Genomic DNA, 25,887 nt, shown 5'->3' with positions numbered 1-25,887 from the left:
TAAAGACGCGAGCCACCCCAGCCACAACCTCTTCGCCCTGCTCCCGTCCGGTAAGAGATACCGAAGCATACGGTCTCGTACCAGCAGGTTTCAAAACAGCTTCTACCCCCAGGCCATAAGACTCATGAACGTATAATTTATTATTATTTATTACTGTTGTTTTATTTATTATTACTATATTTCTATTAGTATTTTTATCATTGTTATGCCATATTTATTCCAATGTTGGGAGGACTCGTAAAAATCAACATTTCATTGTGCAGTACACACGTCTGCTGCATATATGACAAATAAAATTGAATTGAATTGAATTGAAGTATATCGGCCGTTCCTTCATCGTCGCTGGGTCAAAATCCTGGAACTCCCTGACAGCACTGTGGGAGCACCTTCACCACACGGACTGCAGCAGTTCAAGAAGGCGGCTCACCACCACCTGCTCAAGGGCAATTAGGGATGGGCAATAAATGCCGGCCTTGCCAGCGACGCCCACATCCCATGAATGAATTAAAAAAACTTCATCCCATAACACGGGTCCAGGGGCTCAGTGCTGTTTAATTAATCAGAAAAAGACAAAGTACAACAACATACTGGTCAGATTAACAGAGTCTCATCATATTTATGAGGCCACAAACTTAAAATAGTCACTAATAAATCCAGGAGGGAATTCAGGAGAAATGTCTTTACCCAGAGAGTGGTGAGAATGGGGAACTCGCTACCACAGGGAGTAGTTAAGGTGAACAGCATAGATGGATTTATGGGGAAGCCACACGAGGGAGAACGGAATAGGAGGAGATGTTGATCGGGTTAATTGAGGTAGGGTGGGTGTGGGGCATAAACACTGGCATGGACCAGTTGGGCCGAATGGCCTGTTTCTGTGCTGTGCATTCTATGTCACACCATGAACAGTTAATCAAAGGTAATCATCAGCACAACAGTCTTAAAGATTAAACAGCAGTACAAGAATTTATAAAATATTCATCCATTCCATGTTCATGTCACCCCAGCTGTCTGCAGGGCCCTGTGCTACAGAACAGTGTGAACTCGCTGGTGTGTCAGCAGAGTCGAGGACTGAGAGAATCCCTTCCCACACACAGAGCAGGTGAACGGACTCTCCCCAGTGTGAATTCGCTGGTGTCTCTTCAGCTCCCCAGAGCTTTTAAAGCTCTTACCACAGTCAGAACATTTAAATAGTCTCTCATCAGTGTGAACTTACTGGTGTGTCAGCAGGTTGGATGACTGAGTGAATCCCTTCCCACACACGGAGCAGGTGAACATTTTCTCCCCAGTGTGAACTTGCTGGTGTCTCTCATCGGTGTGGACAAGCTGGTGTCTCAACAGCACGGAGTGTGCAATTAATCCCTTCCCACACACGGAGCGGGTTAAAGGTCTCTCCCTAGTGTGATCTTGCTGGTGTGCCATCGGAGCGGACGACTGAGTGAATCCCTTCCCACACACGGGGCCGGTGAACGGGCTCTCCTCAGTGTGTAGCCACTGGTGTCCGTTCAGATTCCTGGAGCTTTTAAAGCTCTTCCCACAGACAGAACATTTAAAAGGTCTCACATCATTGTGAACTCGCTGGGGTGCCAGCAGATTGGAGGAGCGACTGAATCAGGTCCTGATGAATCGAGCGACTCTGTCTGTTCTTGACGTGATGTTTGGTCTGAGCTTCCTGTCTGTAAATGCTCCACTTCTAAAACCCTGTAAAAGGAGTGTAGAAAGGGGTAAGAGGGAGAATGTTGCCTCATGTCCCCCTTTCCCAGCCCAGGGGCAGTGAAGCTGATTTTCAGGCCCCAGCTGCTGCACAGGTTACATACGAACATACGAATTAGGAGCAGGAGTCGGCCTCTCGGCCCCTCGAGCCTGCTCCGCCATTCAATAAGATCATGGCTGATCCGATTACGCCACATTCCTGCCTACCCCCGATAACCTTTCACCCCCTTGCTTATCAAGAATCTATCTACCTCTGCCTTAAAAATATTCAAAGACTCTGCTTCCACCGCCCTCTGAGGAAGAGAGTTCCAAAGAAGGCCATCAGGCCCCGGGGACTTGTCAGCCCGCAGCTCCAACAATTTGCTCAGTACCACTTCCCTGGTGATTGTCATTTTCACAGATCACAGAAATCACAGAAACCCCACAGTGCAGATAGAGGCCATTTCGGCCCATCGAGCCTGCACCGACACATATCCCACCCGATCCCCGTAACCCCTACACCGACACATATCCCACCCTATCCCCGTAACCCCTACACCAACACATATCCCACCCGATCCCCGTAACCCCTACACCAACACATATCCCACCCGATCCCCGTAACCCCTACACCAACACATATCCCACCCGATCCCCGTAACCCCTACACCAACACATATCCCACCCGATCCCCGTAACCCCTACACCGACACATATCCCACCCTATCCCCGTAACCCCTACACCAACACATATCCCACCCGATCCCCGTAACCCCTACACCGACACATATCCCACCCGATCCCCGTAACCCCTACACCAACACATATCCCACCCGATCCCCGTAACCCCTACACCAACACATATCCCACCCGATCCCCGTAACCCCTACACCAACACATATCCCACCCGATCCCCGTAACCCCTACACCAACACATATCCCACCCGATCCCCGTAACCCCTACACCAACACATATCCCACCCTATCCCCGTAACCCCACTTATTTAATCCCCTAACACTAAGGGTCAATTTATCATAGCCAATCAACCTAACCCGCACATCTTTGGACTGTGGGAGGAAACCGGAGCACCCGGAGGAAACCCACGCAAACACGGGGAGAATGTGCAAACTCCACACAGGGAGGGAGGAATTTCTTGAATTCCTCCCTCCCTTCCATTTCCTGATTTACAGCTATTTCTGGGATGTTACTTGTATCCTCTATAATGAAGACCGATGCAAAATACCTGTTCAATTCAACTGCCATCTCCTTATTTTCCATTATTAATTCCCCAGACTCACTTTCTAGAGGACCAATGCTCACTTTGTTAATTCTTTTCTTTTTTAAATATCTATAGAAACTCTTACTATCTGTTTTTATATTTCTAGTTAGCTTTCTCTCGCACTCTAATTTTTCTCTCCTTATTAATCTTATATTCATTCTTTGCTGGTTTTTATATTCTGTCCAATCTTCTGACCTGCCATCCTTCTTTGCGCAATTATATGCTTTTTCTTTAAGTTTGATACTATCTTTAACTTTTTTAGTTAACCACGGATGGTGGGTCCTCCCCTTGGAATTTTTCTTTCTCGTTGGAATGTATCTATTCTGTGTACAGGAAACTTTCTGGTATCCGGCACTGATGGGACCGAGCTGGTGCCGTTAGATCAAAATTGCCGGAGAAACCAGCGCTAATGTTAAAACATACGGAGCTTCTGAGCAGCTTGCAAGCGTCTCGCTGAAGCTGTTGCTTAGCTACAGAGATGCTTGCAGAGCCAGGACTGGAGAAAAGAAGCAACAAAAAGAAAAAAAACTTATCTGAACTGACTCCTGAATTTTGCCAGTAGATAGAGTTTTCCGTACATTTAACCTCCGGATAAATGAAAGTTTCCTGTATTCTGAAATATCCCCTTAAATGTCTGCCACTGCAACTCTATTGACCTGTCCCTTAACCTAATTTGCCAGTTCACTTTAGCTAGCTCTGCTTTCATACCTTCAGAATTGCCCTTATTTAAGTTTAAAATATTAGTCTGGGACCCACTCTTCTCTCCCTCAAACTGAAGGTAAAATTCAATCATATTATGATCGCTGCTACCTCGGGGTGCCTTCACTACGAGGTCATTAATTAATCCTATCTCGTTGCACAATACCAGGTCTGGTATAACCTGCTCTCTGGTTGGCTCTAGAACGTGCTGTTCAAAGAAACTATCCCGAAAACATTCTATGAACTCCCCATCTAGGCTACCTTTGCCCATCTGATTTTTCCCATCTATATGTAGAATAAAATCCCCCACAATTATTGCCGTACCTTTCTGACAAGCTCTCATTATTTCTTCCTTTACACTCCATCCTACTGTTAGAGGGCCTGTACACCACTCCCACAAGTGACATTTTGCCTTTATCATTTCTCACCTCTACCCAAACCGCTTTGACATCCTGGTTTCCTGAACTTGGGTCATCCCTCTCTATTGTGCTAATACCATCATTAATTATCAGAGCCACCCCTCCGCCTTTTCCCACCTTCCTGTCCTTCCTAAATGTCATGTACCCTTCAATATTCAGGTCCCAATCTATGTCACCCTGCAGCCATGTTTCTGTAATGGCGATCAGATCGTACTTATTTATTCCTATTTGCGCTATCAGTTCATCTGTTTTGTTTTGAATGCTTCGTGTATTCAGATGCAGAGCCTTTAGTTTTGTCCTTTTATTATTTTTGTAACCTCTAGCCTTATCTGTTGATTTACTCTTAGATTTGTCCTCTCTATCCCATCCTGTCACGGTCTGTTTATCATTTCCCATATTAATACCTTTCTCTGTTGCCTTGTCTCCACTCTTTGATTTACCACATCTCAACAAGTTTGATCCCTTGCCCCCACTATTTAGTTTAAAACCCTCTCTACCACCCCAGTTATATGACTCACCAGAACACTGGTCCCAGCACGGTTCAGGTGAAGACCGTCCCAACGATACAGATCCCACTTTCCCCAGTGTGGTGCCAATGCCCCAGGAATCGAAACCCATTTCTCCCACACCAGTCTTTGAGCCACGCATTCATCTCTCTAATTTTATTTACCCTATGCCAATTTGCTCGTGGCTCAGGTAAGAATGCAGACATTATTATCCTTGAGGTTCTACTTTTTAATTTAGCCCCTAGCTGCTCACACTCTCTCAGCAGAACCTCTTTCCTAGTTCTACCTATGTCGTTGGTACCAACATGGACTGTGGCCACTGGCTCCTCCCCCTCTCACTGCAAGTTCCTCTCCAGCCCGGAAGAGATGTCCCGAACCCTGGCACCAGGCAGGCAACACAGCCGTCTGGACTCTAACTGGTTGAAAGGATCAACAGTAATGGCGGCTGCAAGCCCCACAAGCTCCCACGCTCCAGCCGCCGCGCTGAGTTGTGGCTGACCCCGCGCATGCGCCCCATGGCCCCGTCCTCTCCTCCTCCACAGGCGCCCGGCCCGCACCGCGCATGCTCAGCACACACCCTGGGCCCCTGTCAATCATCCTCCCCCACGCCTGCACGCTGGGCCCCTGAGCTCCAGGCTGCTGCGCGGGGCTTTCTTTGTAAAGTCGGTGTTGGTGAAGAGCCGCAATCAGTGAGGGAAAGTGAGTTTTCCCCCAGATCCGATTGAGATCAGAGGAGGGGAGAGAATAAAGGGGAATCCAAACCTGAGAGTCCGAGGGCTCTGCCGGCACTGAATGGAGCGACTTCACTCGGGCGGAGCCGGAGAGTGCCTCAGGGGCACGTGACCGTGGGCAGCGGGCGGGATTGATGTGTCCGCCGACCAATAGGGAGAGAGATCGCGGGAGCAGTGGGCGGGCGGCGGGTGACGTGCACTCCAACGTCTTGATGTCATAAAAAGTGCAGGCATCATAACGTGTTTCTGCTGAGTGCTGTACATCAATGAGTCGGTCTTGAACAGAGCAAGTATGATTAAGAAGTTTGCAGATGATGCAAAAGTTGTCCGTGTGGTTGATAAAGAAGGAGAAAGCTGCAGACTGCAGGAAGATATCAATGGACTGGTCAGGTGGGCAGAACAGTGGCAAATGGAATTCAATCCGGAGAAGTGTGAGGTAATGCATTTGGGGAGGGCTAACAAGGCAAGGGAATACACTATAAGTGGTAGGACACTGAGAAGTGCAGAGGATCAGAGGGACCTTGAAGTGCATGTCCACAGATCCCTGAAGGTAGCAGGACAGGTAGATAAGGTGGTTAAGAAGGCACACGGGATACTTGCCTTTATTAGCCGAGGCACAGAATATAAGAGCAGGGAGGTAATGCTTGAACTGTATAAAACACTAGTTAGGCCTCAGCTAGAGTACTGCGTGCAGTTCTGGTCACCACATTACAGGAAGGATGTGATTGCACTAGAGAGGGTGCAGAGGAGATTTACCAGGAGGTTGCCTGGGCTGGGGAATTTTAGCTATGAGGAAAGATTGGAGAGGCTGGGGTTGTTTTCTTTGCAACAGAGGAGGCTGACGGGAGACTTAACTGAGGTGTATACAATTATGAGAGGCCTAGATAGAGTGGATAGGAAGGACCTATTTCCCTTGGCAGAAGGGTCAATAACCAGGGGGCACAGATTTAAAGTAATTGGTTGAAGGTTTAGAGAGAATTTGAGGCAAACTTTTTTCACCCAGAGGGTGGTGGGGGTCTGGAACTCACTGCCTGACAGGGTGGTAGAGGCAGAGACCCTCATCACATTTAAAAAGTACTTGGATATGTACTTGAAGTGCCGAAACCTACAGGGCTACGGACCAAGTGCTGGAAAGTGGGATTGGGGTGGAGAGCTCTTTGTCGGCCGGCACGGACATGATGGGCCGAATGGCCTCCTTCTGTGCTGTAAATGTCTATGATTCTATGAGTGAGGGAGTCTGCGGGTCAAGGTTGACTGACAGTCCGTGCTGACCCTTGACCTCCCTTTCCCCCGCTCCCCAGGATAGGTTGCCCATTCCAGCTGCTCACTGTGGGGGAGCTCAGCTGATCCCGGCCTGGGATGCAGTTGGGGAGACTGCAGTTAGCCTCAGTGCCCTGGGCTCCTGCTACCGATCACTGTCCAGTCACCCCGGCAGCAAAGGCCGAGTCTGCAAAGGGGGCTTGATTTTGTCTTTGATGCCCCCCAAGGTTGAATAGGCTGCCAACAGTCACTGCACCCCCTCACACATTGGCCACTCGGAGGGGCACTAGAAGGCAACCAGTGACTGTGGGACTGTATCCCAGCGGATACCCACCCTTCACAATAGAGGGAGGGAAACTTGAATGACAGTTTAAAAAACTAAAAAGGGCCGGGGGAGTTCTCCCTGTGTCCTGGGGCCAATGTTTATCGCTCACCCAACATCACCAATACAGCTTATCCAGTCATTATCACACTGCTATCTGTGCGAGCTTGGTGTGAGTGAATTCACTGCCACGTTTCCTGCCTGAAACCCTCATCCAAACCTTTGTTACCTCCAGACTCGACTGTTCGTACCCTAACTCGCACCAAGTCCCGTTCACCCTGTGCTCGCTGACCTACATTGGCTCCCGGTCCAGCGATCTCATCCTTGTTCTCAAATCTCTCCATGGCCCTCGGTCTCTCCCTATCTCTGTAACCTCCTCCAGCCCCACAACCCTCCCCGATCTCTGCGCTCCTTGATATATGATCAGCCATGATCTCATTGAGTGGCGGAGCAGGCTCGAGGGGCCGAATGGCCTACTCCTGATCCTATCTTCTATGTTTCTATGTTTCCCACCCCTCCAGCCAAATCCTCTGGTAGTCTCCTAGCTCGTCCTGTCATTAATTCATAGGGGGTCAGTCCGGTCGTTCGTCCTGGGGTGGCTCGCAGCCTCATTAGTATGCTGGGTAATATTTCCGACCATCCCTTCCCTGTTTCTTGGATGGCTGTTGTCAGCGCGTTTTTCAGTGTCCTATTCCTCCTTTCTACCATCCCCGAGCTCTGGGGGTGATATAGTATGTGATATTTTGTGTCACATGTAGCAGTTTACAGATTTCTTTCATTATTTTGCCGGTGAAATGAGTGCCGTTGTCTGAATCAATTTGCAGAGGCATTCCCCAACGGGGTATAACCTCGGTAGCCAATATTAGTGCAACTGTTTGTGCAGAGCAGTCTCGGGTGGCAAAGGCTTCCACCCACCTGGTAAATTGGTCAATTATTACCAGGCAATATTTCTTCCCCCGGTCCTGCGCTAAGGGGCCGGTGAAGTCAATTTGTAAGTTTTCCCAGGGTCCTTGGGGCCTGGGTTGGTTTGCTACTCTAACTCGACATCTCTGTCCTACATTATTCTTGCGCATATTATACAGCGGTGGCAATATTTCACTACTTCCTGACCCATCTTTGGCCACCACCAGTACTGTGTCAGTAGGTGCAACATGTTACTTCTGCCAGTATGTGTTACACCATGGTATAGCGCCATCAGTTGTTGTCTACAACATTCCGGTGCCACCACCTGGTTACGTGGGCCCCATTTCCAAATTCCATCTTGTAATTGCGCGCCAGCTTGTCTCCATTTCTCCTTTTGCTCTTTACGAGTATTTTCTTGTAGCTCCATTATATTCACTTCCTGTACCCCACTGACTATCATGACCATATTTATTTCGTTTTTGAACGCGTCCTCTGGTTGCATTTCTCCCGCAGCTAGTTTTGCGGCTAGATCTGCATACCTATTCCCCATAGGGGCCTGGTCCTGGGGTTCATAGAAACATAGAAGATAGGAGCAGGAGTGGGCCATTCGGCCCCTCGAGCCTGCCCCGCCATTCAATGAGATCATGGCTGATCATCCAAATTCAGTACCCTGTCCCTGCCTTCTCCCCATATCCCTTGATCCCTTTAGCCTTAAGAAATATATCCAACTCCTTCTTGAATATATTTAATGAATTGGCCTCCACTGCCTTCTGTGGTAGAGAATTCCACAGGTTCACCACTCTCTGGGTGAAGAAATTCCTCCTCATCTGTCCTAAATGGCTTACCCCTTATCTTTAGACTGTGACCCCTGGTTCTGGACTCCCCCGACCATCGGGAACATCCTTCCTGCATCCAGTCTGTCTAGTCCTGTTAGAATTCTATAAGTTTCAATGATATCACCTCTCATTCTTCTAAACTCCAGCGAGTATAAGCCCAATCGACCCAATCTCTCCTCATACATCATTCCTGCCATCCCAGGTATCAGTCTGGTGAATCTTCGCTGCACTCTCTCCATGGCAAGAACATCCTTCCTCAGATAAGATGACCAAAACTGCACACAATACTCAAGCTGTGGTCTCACCAAGGCCCTGTACAACTGCAGCAAGACATCCTTGTTCCTGGACTCAAACCCTCTCGTTACGAAGGCCAACATACCATTTGCCTTCTTAACCGCCTGCTGCACCTGCATGCTTACTTTCAGCGACTGGTGCACAAGAACACCCAGGTCTCTTTGCACTTCCCCTTCTCCCAATCTATTGCCATTCAGATAATAATCTGCCTTCCTGTTTTTGACACCAAAGTGGATAACCTCGCATTTATCCACATTATATTGCATCTGCCATGCTTCTGCCCAATCACCCAACCTGTCCAAATCATACTGGAGTTTCTCGGCATCCTCCTCACAGCACACACGCCCACCCAGCTTTGTGTCGTCTGCAAACTTGGAGATATTACATCTAGTTCCCTCATCCAGATCATTTATATTGTGAATTGCTGGGGTCCAAGGACCGATCCCTGCGGTACCCCACTAGTCACTGCCTGCCAGTCAGAAAAAGAGCCATTTATTCCAACTCTTTGCTTCCTGTCTGCCAACCAGTTCTCTATCTAAGTCAATACCTTGCCCCCAATCCCATGTGCCTTAACTTTACACGCTAATCTCTTATGCAGGACCTTATTGAAAGCCTTTTGAAAGTCCAAATACACCACATCCACTGGTTCTCCCTTATCTATTTTACCAGTTACATCCTATATTCCGGGGTATTGAATCTTCAGGCGAGACAGAGGGGGGTGCAAAAGGAGAGGGGGTGTTGCAATATTAATTAAGGAGTCAATTACTGCTGTAAGGAGGGATGATATATTAGCAGGTTCCTCTAATGAGGCCATATGGGTAGAACTTAAAAACAAAAAGGGGGCAAGCACTTTGCTGGGAGTGTACTATAGGCCCCCAAACAGTCAGGGGGAGATAGAGGAACAGATATGTAGGCAAATCTCAGAAAAGTGCGAAAATAATAGGGTAATAATAGTGGGGGATTTCAACTTCCCCAATATAAATTGGGATAGTCAGAGTGTGAAAGGCTTAGAGGGTGCAAAATTCTTAAAGTGCATCCAGGAGAGCTTTTTGAGCCAACATGTAGAAAGTCCTGCAAGAGAGGGGGCGGTACTGGACCTAATTCTAGGGAATGTAGCCGGGCAGGTGGTGGAAGTGTCTGTAGGAGAGCATTTTGGCGATAGTGACCATAATTCAGTGAGATTTAAGGTGGTCATGGAAAAAGACAAAGACGGCCCGGAAATAAGGGTTCTAAATTGGGGGAAGGCCGATTTTAATAAGATAAGGCAGGATCTGGCCAAAGTGGACTGGGAGCAGCTACTTATAGGAAAATCCACATCAAAACAGTGTGAGGCTTTCAGAAGGGAAATAGAGAGAGTACAACACCAACATGTTCCTGTAAAGGTCAAGGGTGGGACCAACAAGCAAAGGGAACCTTGGATGACAAGGGATATACAAAAATGCATTAGGAAAAAAAAGGGGGCTTTTGGCAGTTACAAAAGACAAAAGACAGAGGAAGCCCTAGAGGCGTATAAAAGGTGCAGGGGCATACTTAAAAAGGAAATTAGGAGGGCGAGAAGGGGCCATGAAATAACACTGGCGAGCAAAATAAAGGAAAATCCTAAGATGTTTTCTAAGTATATTAAGGGCAAGAGGATTACCAGGGAAAGGGTAGGGCCCATTAGGGACCAAAGTGGCAAGCTGTGTGTAGAGCCAGATGAAGTAGGTGGGGTTTTAAATGAATTTTTTGCCTCTGTGTTCACTATGGAGAAAGATGATGTCGACATAGAAGTCGGGCAAGGGGACTGTGACATACTTGAACATATTAGCATCGAGAGGGAGGAGGTACTAGCGGTTTTAGCAGGCCAAAAAGTGGATAAATCCCCAGGCCCGGACGAGATGTATCCCAGGCTGTTGTGTGAGGCAAAGGAGGAGATTGCAGGGGCTCTGAAACAAATTTTCAGAACCTCTCTGGCCACAGGGGATGTCCCAGAGGACTGGAGAACAGCTAACGTAGTACCATTATTCAAGAAGGGTAGCAGGGATAAACCAGCAATTACAGGCCAGTGAGCCTAACATCTGTGGTAGGGAAATTATTGGAAAAAATTCTGAGGGACAAAATTAGTCTCCACTTGGAGAGGCAAGGATTAATCGGGGATAGTCAGCATGGCTTTGTCAAGGGTAAATCATGTCTGACCAATCTGATTGAATTTTTCGAGGGGGTGACTAGGGGGGTGGATGAGGGAAATGCTGTGGATGTGGTTTACATGGACTTCAGTAAAGCTTTTGACAAAGTCCCGCATAGGAGACTGGTCAAGAAGGTAAGAGCCCATGGGATCCAGGGTGCCTTGGCGCGTTGGATCCTAAACTGGCTGAGTGGCAGGAGGCAGAGGGTGGTGGTCGAAGGTTGCTTTTGTGACTGGAAGCCTGTGTCCAGTGGGGTACCTCAGGGATCGGTGCTGGGTCCCTTGTTGTTTGTGATCTACATTAATAATTTGGATGAGAATGTAAAAGGTATGATCAGTAAGTTCGCGGATGACACGAAAATTGGTGGGGTGGTAAATTGCGAGGAGGAAAGCCTCAGGCTACAGGACGATATTAACGGGTTGGTCAGATGGGCGGAAAAGTGGCAAATGGAATTTAACCCTGAAAAGTGCGAGGTGATGCATTTTGGACGGACAAATAAGGCAAGGGAATACACAATGAGTGGTAGGACCCTAGGAAGTACAGAGGGTCAGAGGGACCTTGGTGTACATGTACATAGGTCCCTGAAGGCAGCGGAACAGGTAGATAAGGTGGTTAAAAAGGCATATGGGATACTTGCCTTCATTAGCAGAGGCATAGAATATAAGAGCAGGGAGGTTATGATGGAGCTGTACAAAACACTGGTGAGGCCACAGCTGGAGTACTGTGTGCAGTTCTGGTCGCCTCACTATAGGAAGGATGTGATTGCTTTGGAGAGGGTGCAGAGAAGATTCACCAGGATGTTACCTGGGATGGAGCGCCTCAGCTATGAAGAAAGACTAAACAGGCTGGGGTTGTTTTCCTTGGAGCAAAGGAGGCTGAGGGGGGACCTGATTGAGGTGTACAAAATGATGAGGGGCATAGATAGGGTAGATAAAGAGGAACTTTTCCCCTTAGTAGGGGGGTCAATAACAAGGGGGCATAGATTCAGGTTAAGGGGCAGGAGATTTAGAGGGGATTTGAGGAGGAACTTTTTCACCCAGAGGGCGGTTGGAAGCTGGAACTCACTGCCTGAAAGGGTGGTAGAGGCAGGAACCCTCACAACATTCAAGAAGCATTTGGATGGGCACTTGAAATGCCATTGCATTCAAGGCTATGGACCAAATGCTGGAAAATGGGATTAGACTGGACAGGGATTGATGGACGGCGCAGACACGATGGGCCGAAGGGCCTCTTTCTGCACTGTAAAACTCTATGACTCTATGACTCAAAAAATTCCAGTGGATTAGTCAAGCATGATTTACCTTTTGTAAATCCATGTTGACTTTGTCCAATCCGGTCACTTTTTTCCAAGTGCTCTGCTGTTACATCCTTTATAATGGACTCTAGCATTTTCCCCACTACCGACGTCAGGCTTACCGGTCTATAATTCCCCATTGCCTTACATCAGTTGTGGGCAAAATGCTGGAGTCCATCATTAAGGATGAAATAGCGGAGCACTTAGCAAATGGGGACAGGATAGGACAGAGTCAACATGGATTTACAAAGGGTAAATCGTGCTTGACTAATCTATTGGAATTTTTTGAGGGAGTAACTGGTAGAATAGATGGGGGAGAGCCAGTAGATGTGGTGTACCTGGACTTCCAAAAGGCCTTCGATAAGGTCCCACATAAAAGATTAGCATGGAAAATTGAGGCTCATGGGATAAAGGGGAAAGTTTTGGCGTGGATAGGGAACTGGCTGTCAGATAGAAAACAGAGAGTTGGAATAAACGGCTCATTTTCTGAATGGCAGGCAGTAACAAGTGGGGTACCACAGGGATCTGTCCTGGGCCCCCAGCTGTTCACAATTTACATTAATGACCTGGATCAGGGAGTCGGATGCAGCATTTCCAAATTTGCAGACGACACTAAACTAGGAGGGGGGGTGGGCTCAGAGGAAGAGACCAGGAAGCTCCAGAGCGATTTGGACAGACTGGGCGATTGGGCGGATAAATGGCAGATGCACTATAATGTGGACAAGTGCGAAGTTATCCACCTTGGGTGCAGGAACGGGAGGGCAAATTATTATTTAAATGGCAATAGATTGGGAGAGGGGGAAGTACAGAGAGACCTGGGTGTTCTTGTACACCAGTCACTGAAGGCGAGCATGCAGGTGCAACAGGCGGTCAAGAAGGCAAACGGTATGCTGGCCTTCATAGCAAAAGGGTTAGAATACAGGAACAGGGATACCTTGCTGCAGCTGTACAGGGCACTGGTGAGACCACACCTCGAGTACTGTGTACAGTTTTGGTCGCCTCATCTGAGGAAGGATGTTCTTGCCATGGAGGGGGTGCAGCGGCGATTCACCAGGCTGATACCAGGAATGGCGGGAATGACCTATGAGGAGAGACTATGTAGTTTAGGGATGTACACACTGGAGTTTAGAAGATTGAGAGGGGACCTCATAGAAGTGTATAAAATTCTGACAGGTCTAGACAGACTGGATGCAGAAGGAATGTTTCCCTTGGCGGGTGAGAACAGAACTAGAGGACATAATTTAAGGATAAGGGCTAAACCATTTAGGACAGAGATGAGGGGGAATTTCTTCACTCAGAGAGTGGTGAACCTGTGGAACTCATTGCCACAGAGGGCAGTGTATGCCAGCTCATTAAATATATTTAAGAGGGAATTAGATATATTTCTACGGGCAAAAGGGGTTAAGGGTTACGGAGAGAAGGCGGGGACGGGATACTGAATTAAAGGATCAGCCATGATCTCATCGAATGGCGGAGCAGGCACGAAGGGCCGAATGGCCTACTCCTGCTCCTATCTTCTATGTATCTATGTATCTATGTATTTTCTCTCTACCACCTTTTTTGAATAGTGGGGTAACATTAGCTACCCTCCAATCCATGGGAACTGTTCCAGATTCCATCGAATGTTGGAAGATGATCAGCAATGCATCTACTATTTCTAGGGCCACTTCCTTAAGTACCCTAGGATGTAGATTATCAGGCCCTGGGGATTTGTCAGCCTTCAATCCCATCAATTTCCCTAACAATATTGATTTCTTTCAGTTCCACCCTTTCATCAGACCCTATGTTCCCCGACATCTCTGGGAGGTTATTTGTGTCCTCCTTTGTGAAGACAGAATCAAAGTATGTGTTTAAGACCAGGACCAGTGCAAGATAGATTAAGGCGATACTTAGTACAACTAAATCAGGAGGTACAAGCACTAAATATAGTAAGGAACCAACAACAGATTAAAGATCTAGAAAGGCAGAATGCTGGACTTAAACCAGACGAGTTGCCCAGAGTAGGTCAACAGGTAATGACGCAAGTTATCGGAAGAAAGGGAATGGGGCCCGTTGGATGGGGCCATGCACTGTATTAATGACAAGTGATACGTGTGTTTGTCTACAGGAACCGATGGGTATGTGATGGAAGTAATGGACCCAGGTGAAACCATTTAACACTAAAGACCCCCATTCTACCCTCTCCTCTAGGGGAAAGAGTTCGGAACATGACCAGACCTCTGTTTAAATTACAGATAAACATGGATCCAGTCGACCCTTTATATCAGAGGGTCCGTCTCGGGGAGAAGCAGCTCTCCCGGTTTACCCTTACACCTGAGAACTCATTTTTAATGTGGAAGCAAGTCATCCTCGGTTCCGAGGGACTGCCTAAGAAGAAAGAAGAAGATATAATTGGAGTAAGACTTCTTTACTCCTGTACTCAAATCCTCTTGTAATGAAGGCCAGCATACCATTTGCCTTCTTAACTGCCTTTCACGACCACCGGACGGCCCAAAGCGCTTTACAGCCAATGAAGTACTTTTGAAGTGTACTGTTGTAATGTGGGAAACGCGGCAGCCAATTTGCGCACAGCAAGCTCCCACAAACAGCAATGTGATAATTACCAGATAATGTTTTTTCGTCATGTTGATTGAGGGATAAATATTAGGCTCAAAACACCGGGGATAACTTCTTGGAAATAGCACCACGGGATCTTTTACATCCACCTGAGGGGGCAGACGGGGGCCTCGGTTTAACGTCTCATCCATAGGACGGCACCTCTGACACTGCAGCGCTCCCTCAGTACTGCCCCTCCGACAGTGCGGCTCTCCCGCAGCACTGTCCCTCCGACAATGCGGCGCTCCCTCAGTACTTCCCCGCCGACAGTGCGGCGCTCCCTCAGTACTTCCCCGCCGACAGTGCGGCGCTCCCTCAGTACTTCCTCGCCGACAGTGCAGCGCTCATTCAGTACTGCCCCTCTGCCAGTGCGGCGCTCCCTCAGTACTGCCCCGCCGACAGTGCGGCGCTCCCTCAACTACTGCCCCTCCAACAGTGTGGTGCTCCCTCAGTACTGCCCCTCCAACAGTGCGGCGCTCCCTCAGTACTGACCCTCCGACAGTGCGGCGCTCCCTCAGTACTGCCCCTCCGACAGTGCGGCGCTCCCTCAGTACTGCCCCTCCGACAGTGCGGCGCTCCCTCAGTACTGCCCCTCCGACAGTGCGGCGCTCCCTCAGTACTGCCCCTCCGACAGTGCGACGCTCCCTCAGTACTGCCCCTCCGACAGTGCGGCGCTCCCTCAGTACTGCCCCTCCGACAGTGCGGCGCTCCCTCAGTACTGCCCCTCCGACAGTGTGGTGCTCCCTCAGTACTGCCCCTCCAACAGTGCAGCGCTCCCTCAGCACTGCCCCTCCGACAGTGCGGCGCTCCCTCAGTACTGCCCCTCCGACATTGCGGCGCTCCCTCTGTACTGCCCCTCTGATACGCTTATCAATTACTCTATAAAAGGCGATGAATTAGGAAGGTAATGAAAAGGCTTTTATTAACTAAAGAACAGAGCATGCCTCTCGTGGACGACTGGTTCCAAGAAGGAAGTGGGTAGCCGAAACACCCACCTTTATACCTGGCCATGTGGGCGGAGCCAGCTGAGGCATGCATTGGTACACAGCACCAACCAGAGGTAACAATATGCAATAACAGTGGTTTACCACATTCACCCCTTGTTTAAAATTGAGTCTGGCGGGGTGAAGTGTACTACAAGTTCGTGTAGGTAAGTCTATCAGGAGGCGTTCTCTGACGTCCTGATCGTCGTGGTGGCGGCGGCGGTGGTGCAGTATCCAACGTCGAATCTGGTGTCTGGGTGGTCAACGAAGGGTCCTGGGGCTCCGGCATGCCGTCTACAGGGGTTGGGTTGGGAGGGGTGGTGGGGGATAACGGTGGTAGTTCAGGGGCACCCGAGGGTGCGAGGTCTCGTATGGAGACCGTGTCCTCCCGCCCGTCTGGGTATGCCACGTAGGCATACTGGGGGTTGGCGTGTAGGAGGTTCACCCGCTCGACCAGGGGGTCCATTTTATGGGTCCTCACGTGCCTCCGCAGTAGGACGGGCCCAGGAGAAGTCAGCCATGTCGGTAGCGAGGTTCCCGATGTGGACTTCCTGGGGAAAACGAACATTTGCTCATGTGGGGTGGCATTAGTGGCAGTACAAAGCAGTGACCGGATGGAGTGGAGCGCCGCAGGGAGGACCTCCTGCCAGCAAGAGGTCGGAAGGCCCTTAGATTTTAAGGCTAAGAGGACGGCCTTCCAAACCGTCGCGTTCTCTCTTTCCACCTGGCCGTTCCCCCGGGGGTTGTAGCTGGTGGTCCTACTCGTAGCAATACCTCTCGCGAGCAGGTACTGCCGAAGTTCGTCGCTCATGAAAGATGAGCCCCTGTCGCTATGTATATAGCTAGGGAACCCGAACAAGGCGAAGAGGTCATTCAGACATTTGATGACCGTGGTACTGGTCATGTCTGGGCAGGGGATGGCAAACGGGAAACGGGAGTACTCATCAATTATGTTGAGGAAGTACACGTTGCGGTCAGAGGAGGGGAGGGGCCCTTTAAAATCGATGTTCAGGCGCTCGAAGGGGCGAGTGGCCTTGATCAGGCTTGCTCTGTCTGGCCTATAAAAATGCGGGTTTGCACTCGGCACAGATTTGGCAGTTCCTGGTCATGGTCCTGACCTCCTCGATGGAGTAGGGCAGGTTACGGGATTTGATGAAATGGAAGAACCTGGTGACCCCCGGGTGGCAGAGGTCATTGTGGAGGGTCTTCAGTCTATCGACCTGCGCGTTGGTGCATGTACCACGTGATAGGACATCTGGGGGCTCATTGAGTTTCCCGGGCCGGTACAAGATATCGTAATTGTAGGTGGAGAGTTCGATTCTCCACCTCAAGATTTTGTCGTTCTTGATTTTGCCCCTCTGCTTATTATTAAACATAAAAGCAACTGAACGCTGGTCAGTGAGAAGGGTAAACCGTTTTCCGGCCAGGTAATGCCTCCAGTGACGCACCGCTTCCACAATAGCCTGGGCCTCCTTTTCGACAGAGGAGTGTCGAGTCTCGGGGCCCTGGAGGGTCCTTGAGAAAAAGGCCATGGGTCTCCCCGCCTGGTTAAGGGTCGCAGCTAGGGCGAAGTCGGATGCATCGCTCTCCACTTGGAAGGGGATGGACTCATCCACTGCGTGCATTGTGGCCTTCGCAATATCGCTCTTGATAAGAGTGAAGGCTGCACACGCCTCTGGTGTCAGGGGGAAGGAGGTGGATTTGATGAGGGGTCTGGCTTTGTCCGCATAGTGGGGCACCCACTGGGCATAGTAAGAGAAGAACCCCAGGCATCTCTTCAGTGCTTTTTAGCAGTGGGGGAGGGGGAGCTCCATAAGGGGGCGCATTCTGTCGGGGTCGGGCCCGATGACTCCGTTCTCCACTACGCAGCCGAGAATGGCAAGGCGCTTGGTGCGAAACATACATTTCTCCTTATTGTACGTTAGGTTCAGCCGTTGGGCCGTACGGAGGAATTTTTCTAGATTAACGTCATGGTCCTGCTGGTCGTGGCCACAGATGGTGACGTTATCCAGATAGGGAAAGGTGGCCTGCAGCGCATTCTGGTCAACCATCCGGTCCATCTCCCTTTGGAAGACCGAAACACCGTTGGTGACGCCGAAGGGAACCCTAAGGAAGTGGTAGAGGCGGCCGTTCGCCTCGAAGGCAGTATACTGGCGGTCCTCATGGCGGATGGGGAGTTGGTGGTATGCTGACTTAAGGTCAATGGTGGAGAATACTTTGTATTGCGCAATCTGATTGACCATATCAGATATGCGAGGAAGGGGGTATGCGTCCAGCTGAGTGTACCGGTTTATGGTTTGGCTGTAGTCAATGACCAGGCGGCGTTTATCGGTGGTTTTAACGACTACAACCTGGGCTCGCCAGGGGCTGGTGCTCCCTTCGATAATGCCCTCCTTCAAGAGCCGCTCCACCTCAGAGCTAATAAAAGCTCTGTCCCCGGCGCTGTACCGCCTGCTCTTGGTAGCGATGGGTTTACAGTCGTGGGTGAGGTTAGCGAACAAGGGGGGGGGGGGACTTTGAGTGTGGAAAGGCTGCAAGTGGTGTGCGGCGGGCGATTTAAAGGGTGTTGGTTGCAGACTGTGAGTGGGGGGAGGGGTCCACTGTATGCTAATGTGACACTTTTAAGGTGGCACTGAAAATCCAACCCTAGCAGCACGGCAGCGCAAAGACGGGGCAGGACTAGAAGTTTAAAATTTTTATATTCTGTGCCCCCAACCGAAAGGGTCACCACACAGTAGCCACCGACGTCCATTGAATGGGACTTAGACGCCATAGAAATCCGATGGCGCGTTGGCAGGACCGTGAGGGAGTGGCTACGTACCGTGTCGGGGTGAATAAAACTCTGTGCTCCCGCTGTCAAATAGGCAAGTGGTGGCGCGGCCGTTTACCGTGATGTCCATCATGGAGCTGGACAGATGATGAGGGAGGGCTTGATCCAGCGTAACGGAGGCCAGTGTATGGCTTAGTGAGTCGATATGGTCGTCCGACGAGACGGTGGTCGAGTCCGGAGACAAAATGGCGGTTGAGTGCGGCGGACAAAATGGCGGCGGCCATGCGGCCGGAGGTGCACAAAATGGCGGATAAGATGGCTGCCCCCACGGTTCGCACGCGGCGCTGCTGGCGTTCGTGGGTTTCCCCCTGCAGGCATTGGCGTAATGGCCTTTCTTCCCGCAGCCCGAGCAGGTAGCGGTCTTAGCCGGGCAGTGCGCTCTAGGGTGTTTTAACTGGCCACAGAAATAGCATTTTTGGGCCTGGTTACGGGGCATCGCTGCAGTTGGTACCGGGGGCGGCGGTCCCAGTTGATTTCGGGACATCGCTGCAGCAGTTGGTGCCGGGGGCGGCGGTCCCATGTCCCAAGGTCGCAATGGCGATGGCGCGGCGCCGTTAGGTGAGTATGCTTCGAGGTTTCGGTGGGCCGCATCTAACGAGAGCGCAAGGGCTACGGCCGTCTTCAGGTCGAGCTCCTTGCTTTCGAGCAGTCTCTGCCGGGAGTAGTCGGACTGGAGGCCCCTAACGAAGGCATCACAGGTAAGTCCCTCCGCGTGCCCCGCAGCCGTTACCTCCTTACAGTCGCAGTCTCTGCAGAGTGTCTGTAACGCCCGTAAAAATGCCTCTACCGATTCCCCCGGTTGCTGCCTGCGGGATCCCAAAAGGTGTCTGGCGTAAATCATGTTCACTGGGCGCGTGTATTGCCCTTTTAGTAGTTCGAGGGCCGCCGTGTACGTAGTAGCGTCCCGGATGAGTGTACATACGTGAGAGCTCACCTGGGCGGTCAAAACTTTTAGTTTGTTCTCCTCCGATGTCACGGCGGAGGCTTCTAGGAAGGATTCAAAGCAGCTCAGCCAGTGTTCGAAATTGGTCGATGAACCTGCTGCTTGAGGGTCGAGGTCCAGGCATGCCGGTCTGAGGGCTCGCAGCAACGCCTGCTGTTGTTGCTGTTCAGGTGTCGACATTTTACTTTTAGTTAATAAAATTGATACGCTTATCAATTACTCCATAAAAGGCGATGAATTAGGAAGGTAATGAAAAGGCTTTTATTAACTAAAGAACAGAGCATGCCTCTCGTGGACGACTGGTTCCAAGAAGGAAGTGGGTAGCCGAAACACCCACCTTTACACCTGGCCATGTGGGCGGAGCCAGCTGAGGCATGCATTGGTACACAGCGCCAACCAGAGGTAACAATATGCAATAACAGTGGTTTACCACACCCTCCGACAGTGCAGCGCTCCCTCAGCACTGCCCCTCCGACAGTGCGGTGCTCCCTCAGTACTGCCCCTCCGACAGTGCGGCGCTCCCTCAGTACCGCCCCACCGACAGTGCCTCACTCCCTCAGTACTGCCCCTCCGACAGTGCGGCGCTCCCTCAGTACTGCCCCTCCGACAGTGCAGCGCTCCCTCAGCACTGCCCCTCCGACAGTGCGGCACTCCCTCAGTACTGCCCCTCCGACAGTGCGGCACTCCCTCAGTATTGCCCCTCCGACAGTGCAGCGCTCCCTCAGTACCGCCCCACTGACAGTGCCTCACTCCTTCAGTACTGCCCCTCCGACAGTGCGGCGCTCCCTCAGTACTGCCCCTCCGACAGTGCGGCGCTCCCTCAGTACTGCCCCTCCGACAGTGCAGCGCTCCCTCAGTACTGCCCCTCCGACAGTGCAGCGCTCCCTCAGTACCGCCCCACCGACAGTGCCTCACTCCCTCAGTACTGCCTCTCCGACAGTGCGGCGCTCCCTCAGCACTGCCCTTCCGACAGTGCCTCACTCCCTCAGTACTGCCCCTGCGACAGTGCGGCGCTCACTCAGTACTGCCCCTGCGCCAGTGCGGCGCTCCCTCAGCACCGCACTGGAGTGTCTGCCTCGCTTTATATGCTCAAGTCCCTGGAGCGGGATTTGAACCCACAACCTTCTGACTCTGCTATCCACTGAGCCACAGCTGACTCCAGTCTTTTACACAGTTTCATCATAACTTCCTTGCTTTTGCACTCTACGCCTCTCCTAAAGCAGGGGAGTTATGATGAATTGTTAAACAGTTTTATTTGCAGAGTGACCCAGGCTGTCTGTAGGAAATAATTTTACATTTGAAAGAAGCTTGTATTGTGAAGCTTCTGCCCCTTTGCCAGGCCTGCTGCTTGCGGCCCCTCTCCCAGATTCCAGCCCCGGCTCTGTGCTGCCTGCGGCCCCTCTCCCAGATTCCAGCCCCAGCTCTGTGCTGCCTGCGGCCCCTCTCCCAGATTCCAGCCCCAGCTCTGTGCTGCCTGCGGCCCCTCTCCCAGATTCCAGCCCCAGCTCTGTGCTGCCTGCGGCCCCTCTCCCAGATTCCAGCCCCGGCTCTGTGCTGCCTGCGGCCCCTCTCCCAGATTCCAGTCCCAGCTCTGTGCTGCCTGCGGCCCCTCTCCCAGATTCCAGCCCCAGCTCTGTGCTGCCTGCGGCCTCTCTCCCAGATTCCAGCCCCAGCTCTGTGCTGCCTGCGGCCCCTCTCCCAGATTCCAGCCCCAGCTCTGTGCTGCCTGCGGCCCCTCTCCCAGATTCCAGCCCCAGCTCTGTGCTGACTGAGCTGCTCTCACCTGGGGACAGCACGTCACAATCGGCCCCAGCGCACCTGAGCTGGAGAGGAGGCCCCGCCCCCTTTCCGCGCCGCCATTGGTTGGAGGACCAGGCCGCCCAGTTTCGTCCTCCCACCTCAGCCCTCGTCCTATTGGTCAGAGCTCCTGTCATTCACAGGTCGGGTCGGGCCTCCATCCACCTGATTGGGCCTCTTCTTCTGATGACGTCACAATCCGGCCCCAGCCTCAGCGCCGGGGAGGAAGGTCCCGCCCCCTTGCCGCGCCACCATTGGTTGGAGGACCAGGCCCCCAGTTCAGTCCTCCCACCTCAGCCCTCTTCCTATTGGTCAGAGCTCCCGTCAGTCAGAATCACATTGCTCCGGCTCACTCCGCCCCCCCCCCCCCGCGCGGCTCAATCCGCTCCGTTCGGTGTCCGCGGAGGTCCCGCCCGCCCGACTCTCAGCTTTGGTTTTTCTCGTCTTTTACTTTATAATCTCGCTCTCCGCTCCCCCCTCACCTCGATTTAAATCGATTCCCCAACACTTGACTTTGCCCCGGCCGCTGATTCCACCTCTTCCCCGGGCCGGGCCTTCCGTTTCCTGCCCATAGGCCCCGCGCAGGCGCACTGGCAGCCTCGTGTTGTGGTGGGGCCGAATGAGCATGCGCGGCCCTGCCTCTCCACATTTAAAGGGAGACCCACCCCCTCCACATTTAAAGGGAGACCCACCCCCTCCACATTTAAAGGGAGACCCACCCCCTCCGCATTTAAAGGGACACCCACCCCCTCCGCAATTAAAGGGACACCCACCACCTCCACATGTAAAGGGACATCCACCCCCTCCACATTTGAAGGGACACCCACCTCCTCTGCATTTGAAGGGACACCCACCCCCTCCACATTTAAAGGGACACCAACCCCCTCCACATTTAAAGGGACACCCACCCCCTCCACATTTAAAGGGACACCCACCACCTCCACATGTAAAGGGACATCCACCCCCTCCACATTTTAAGGGACACCCACCTCCTCCACATTTAAAGGGACTCCCTCCCCCCCCGCCCCTCTCATGTCCTCTACTGTGGAGGAGGAATTCCTGGAGTGTTTACGGGATGGTTTCCTGGACCAATATCACAGAATCACAGAATCACAGAAACCTCACAGTGCAGATAGAGGCTATTTCGGCCCATCGAGCCTGCACCGACACATATCCCACCCGATCCCCGTAACCCCTACACCAACACATATCCCACCCTATCCCCGTAACCCCACGTATTTAATCCCCCTAACACTAAGGGTCAATTTATCATAGCCAATCAACCTAACCCGCACATCTTTGGACTGTGGGAGGAAACCGGAGCACCCGGAGGAAACCCACGCAAACACGGGGAGAATGTGCAAACTCCACACAGACAGTCGCCCGAGGCCGGATTCGAACCCGGGTCACTGGCGCTGTGAGGCAACAATGTTAACCACTATGCCACCGTGCTGCCCATGTCGAGGAACCAACCAGAGATCAGGCCATCTTAGACTGGGTATTATGTAACGAGAAAGGATTAATTAGCAATCTTGTTGTACGAGGCCCCTTGGGTTCGAGTGATCATAATATGATCGAATTCTTCACTAAGATGGAGAATGAAGTTGTTGACTCAGAGACTAGGGTCCTAAATTTAAATAAAGGAAACTACGATGGTCTGAGGAGCGAGTTGGGTAGGATTGATTGGGGAATGTCTCTCAAAGGGTTGACGGTGGATAGGCAATGGCAAACATTCAAAGACCGCATGGATGAACTACAGAATTTGTTCACCCCAGTTCGGCATAAAAATTAAAAAATGGTGACTCAACCGTGGCTAACAAGGGAAATTCGGGACAGCATAAGATCCAAGGAGAGGACATATAAATTGGCCAGAAAAAGCAGTAAACCTGAGGATTGGAAGCAGTTTAGGATTCAACAAAGGAGGACAAAGGGATTAATTAAGAAGGGGAAAATACAATATGAGAGTAAGCTTGCAGGGAACATAAAAAGTGACTGTAAAAGCTTTTATAGATATGTGAAGAGAAAAAGAACATAAGAACATAAGAAGTAGGAGCAGAAGTAGGCTATATGGCCCCTCGGGCCTGCACCGCCATTCAATAGGATCATGGCTGATCCGAACCTAGATTCACGTTCACTTCCCTGCCCGCTCCTCGTAACCCCTAATTCCCTTATCAGTTAGGAAACTGTCTATCTCTGTTTTAAATTTATTTAATGTTGCAGCTTCCACAGCTCTCTGAGGTAGCAAATTCCATAGATTTTCCACCCTCTGAGTGAAGAAGTTTCTCCTCATCTCAGTTTTGAAACGGCAGCCCTTTATTCTAAGTTTATGCCCCCTAGTACTAGTCTCACCCATCAGTGGAAACATCCTCACCGCATCCACCTGATCAAGCCCCCTCACAATCTTATATGTTTCGATAAGATCGCCTCTCATTCTTCTGAATTCCAATGAGTAGAGGCCCAACCTACTCAACCTTTCCTCATAAGTCAACCCCCTCATCTCCGGAATCAATCGAGTGAACCTTCTCTGAACTGCCTCCAGAGCAAGTATATCTTTTCTTAAATATGGAAACCAAAACTTGACGCAATATTCCAGGTGTGGCCTCACCAGTACCCTGTATAACTGAAGCAAGACTTCCCTGTTTTTATACTCCATCCCCCTTGCAATAAAAGCCAAGATTCCATTGGCCTTCCTGATCACCTGCTGTACCTGCATACTAACCTTCTGTGTTTCATGCACCAGGACCCCCAGATCCCTTTGTACTGTAGCACTTTGCAGTTTCTCTCCATTTAGATAATAACTTGCTCTTTGATTTTTTCTGCCAAAGTGCATAACCTCACACTTTCCAACATTATATTCCATTTGCCAAATTTCTGCCCACTCACTTAGCCTGTCTATGTGCTTTTGCAGGTTTTTTATGTCCTCCTCACTCACTGCTTTCCCTCCCATCTTTGTATCGTCGGCAAACTTGGATATGTTGCACTCGGTCCCTTCCTCCAAATCGTTAATATAGATTGTAAAGAGTTGGGGTCCCAGCACTGACCCCTGCGGAAAACCACGAGTTACTGATTGCCAACCCAAGAATGAACCATTTATCCCAACTCTCTGTTTTCTGTTAGATAGCCAATCTTCCACCCATGCCAGTATATTACCCCCAATCCCGTGATTTTTTATCTTGTGCAGTAATCTTTTGTGTGGCACCTTGTCAAATGCCTTTTGGAAGTCCAAATACACCACATCCACTGGTTCCCCTTTATCCACCCTGTTTGTTACATCCTCAAAGAATTCGAGCAAATTTGTCAAACAGGACTTCCCCTTTATAAAACCATGCTGACTCTGTCTGATTAAATTATGCTTATCCAAATGTCCTGTTACTGCTTCCTTAATAATGGACTCCAACATTTTACCAACCACAGATGTTAGGCTAACTGGTCTATAGTTTCCAGCCTTTTGTCTACCTCCCTTTTTAAATAAGGGCGTTACATTAGCAGTTTTCCAATCTGCTGGGACCTAACCTGAATCCAGGGAGTTTTGGAAAATTACCACCAATGCATCCGCAATCCCCACCGCTACCTCTCTCAAGACCCTAGGATGTAAGCCATCAGGTCCAGGGGATTTATCCGCCTTAAGTCCCATTATCTTACGGAGTACCATCTCCTTAGTGATTTTAATTGTGTTTAGCTCCTCCCCCCTTATAGCCTCCTGTTTGTCCAGTGTTGGGATACTTTTAGTGTCCTCTACTGTAAAGACTGATACAAAATATTTGTTCAGTGTTTCTGCCATCTCCATGTTCCCCACTACTAATTTCCCGGTCTCGTCCTCTAAGGGACCAACATTCACTTTAGCCACCCTTTTTCTTTTTATATAACTGTAGTAACTCTTGCTATCTGTTTTTATATTTTTTGCTAGTTTACTTTCATAATCTGTCTTCCCTTTCTTAATTAATCTTTTAGTTATTCTTTGCTGGCTTTTAAATGCTTCCCAATCTTCTATCCTCCCACTAGATTTGGCTACTTTATATGCCCTTGTTTTCAGTCGGATACTATCCTTTATTACTTTACTTAGCCACGGATGGCTGTCTTTTCTCTTACGCCCCTTTTTCCTCAGTGGAATATATTTTTCTTGAAAGTTGTGAAATATCTCCTTGAATGTACACCACTGCTCATGTACCATCTTACACCTTAATCTATTTTCCCAGTCCACTTTAGTCAACTCTGCTCTCATACCTTCATAGTCTCCTTTATTTAAGCTTAGTACGCTGGTTTGAGATCCAGCTCTCTCACCCTCCAACTGAATTTGGAATTCAACCATGTTATGGTCACTCATTCCAAGGGGATCCTTTA

The 25,887-nt window shown here is 50.3% G+C and overlaps 1 long non-coding RNA gene across 1 annotated transcript; it reads right to left on the bottom strand.

Moving 5' to 3' along the window:
- Positions 1-534: 534 nt before the first annotated feature.
- Positions 535-22,180, bottom strand: LOC147084231 (uncharacterized). Its single transcript, XR_015075849.1, has 2 exons — positions 22,029-22,180; positions 535-1,698 (listed from the first exon to the last, which is right to left on the bottom strand). It is a non-coding gene; the product is annotated as an uncharacterized LOC147084231 (long non-coding RNA).
- Between the last annotated feature and the right edge of the window lie 3,707 nt (positions 22,181-25,887).

This window comes from Somniosus microcephalus, unplaced genomic scaffold (assembly GCF_052327205.1).
Source record: "Somniosus microcephalus isolate GS21.2 unplaced genomic scaffold, FLI_Smic_1.0 unresolved_chr9, whole genome shotgun sequence".
Classification (NCBI taxonomy): Eukaryota; Metazoa; Chordata; class Chondrichthyes; order Squaliformes; family Somniosidae; genus Somniosus; species Somniosus microcephalus.
This window is presented reverse-complemented; position numbering and strand designations above follow the sequence as displayed.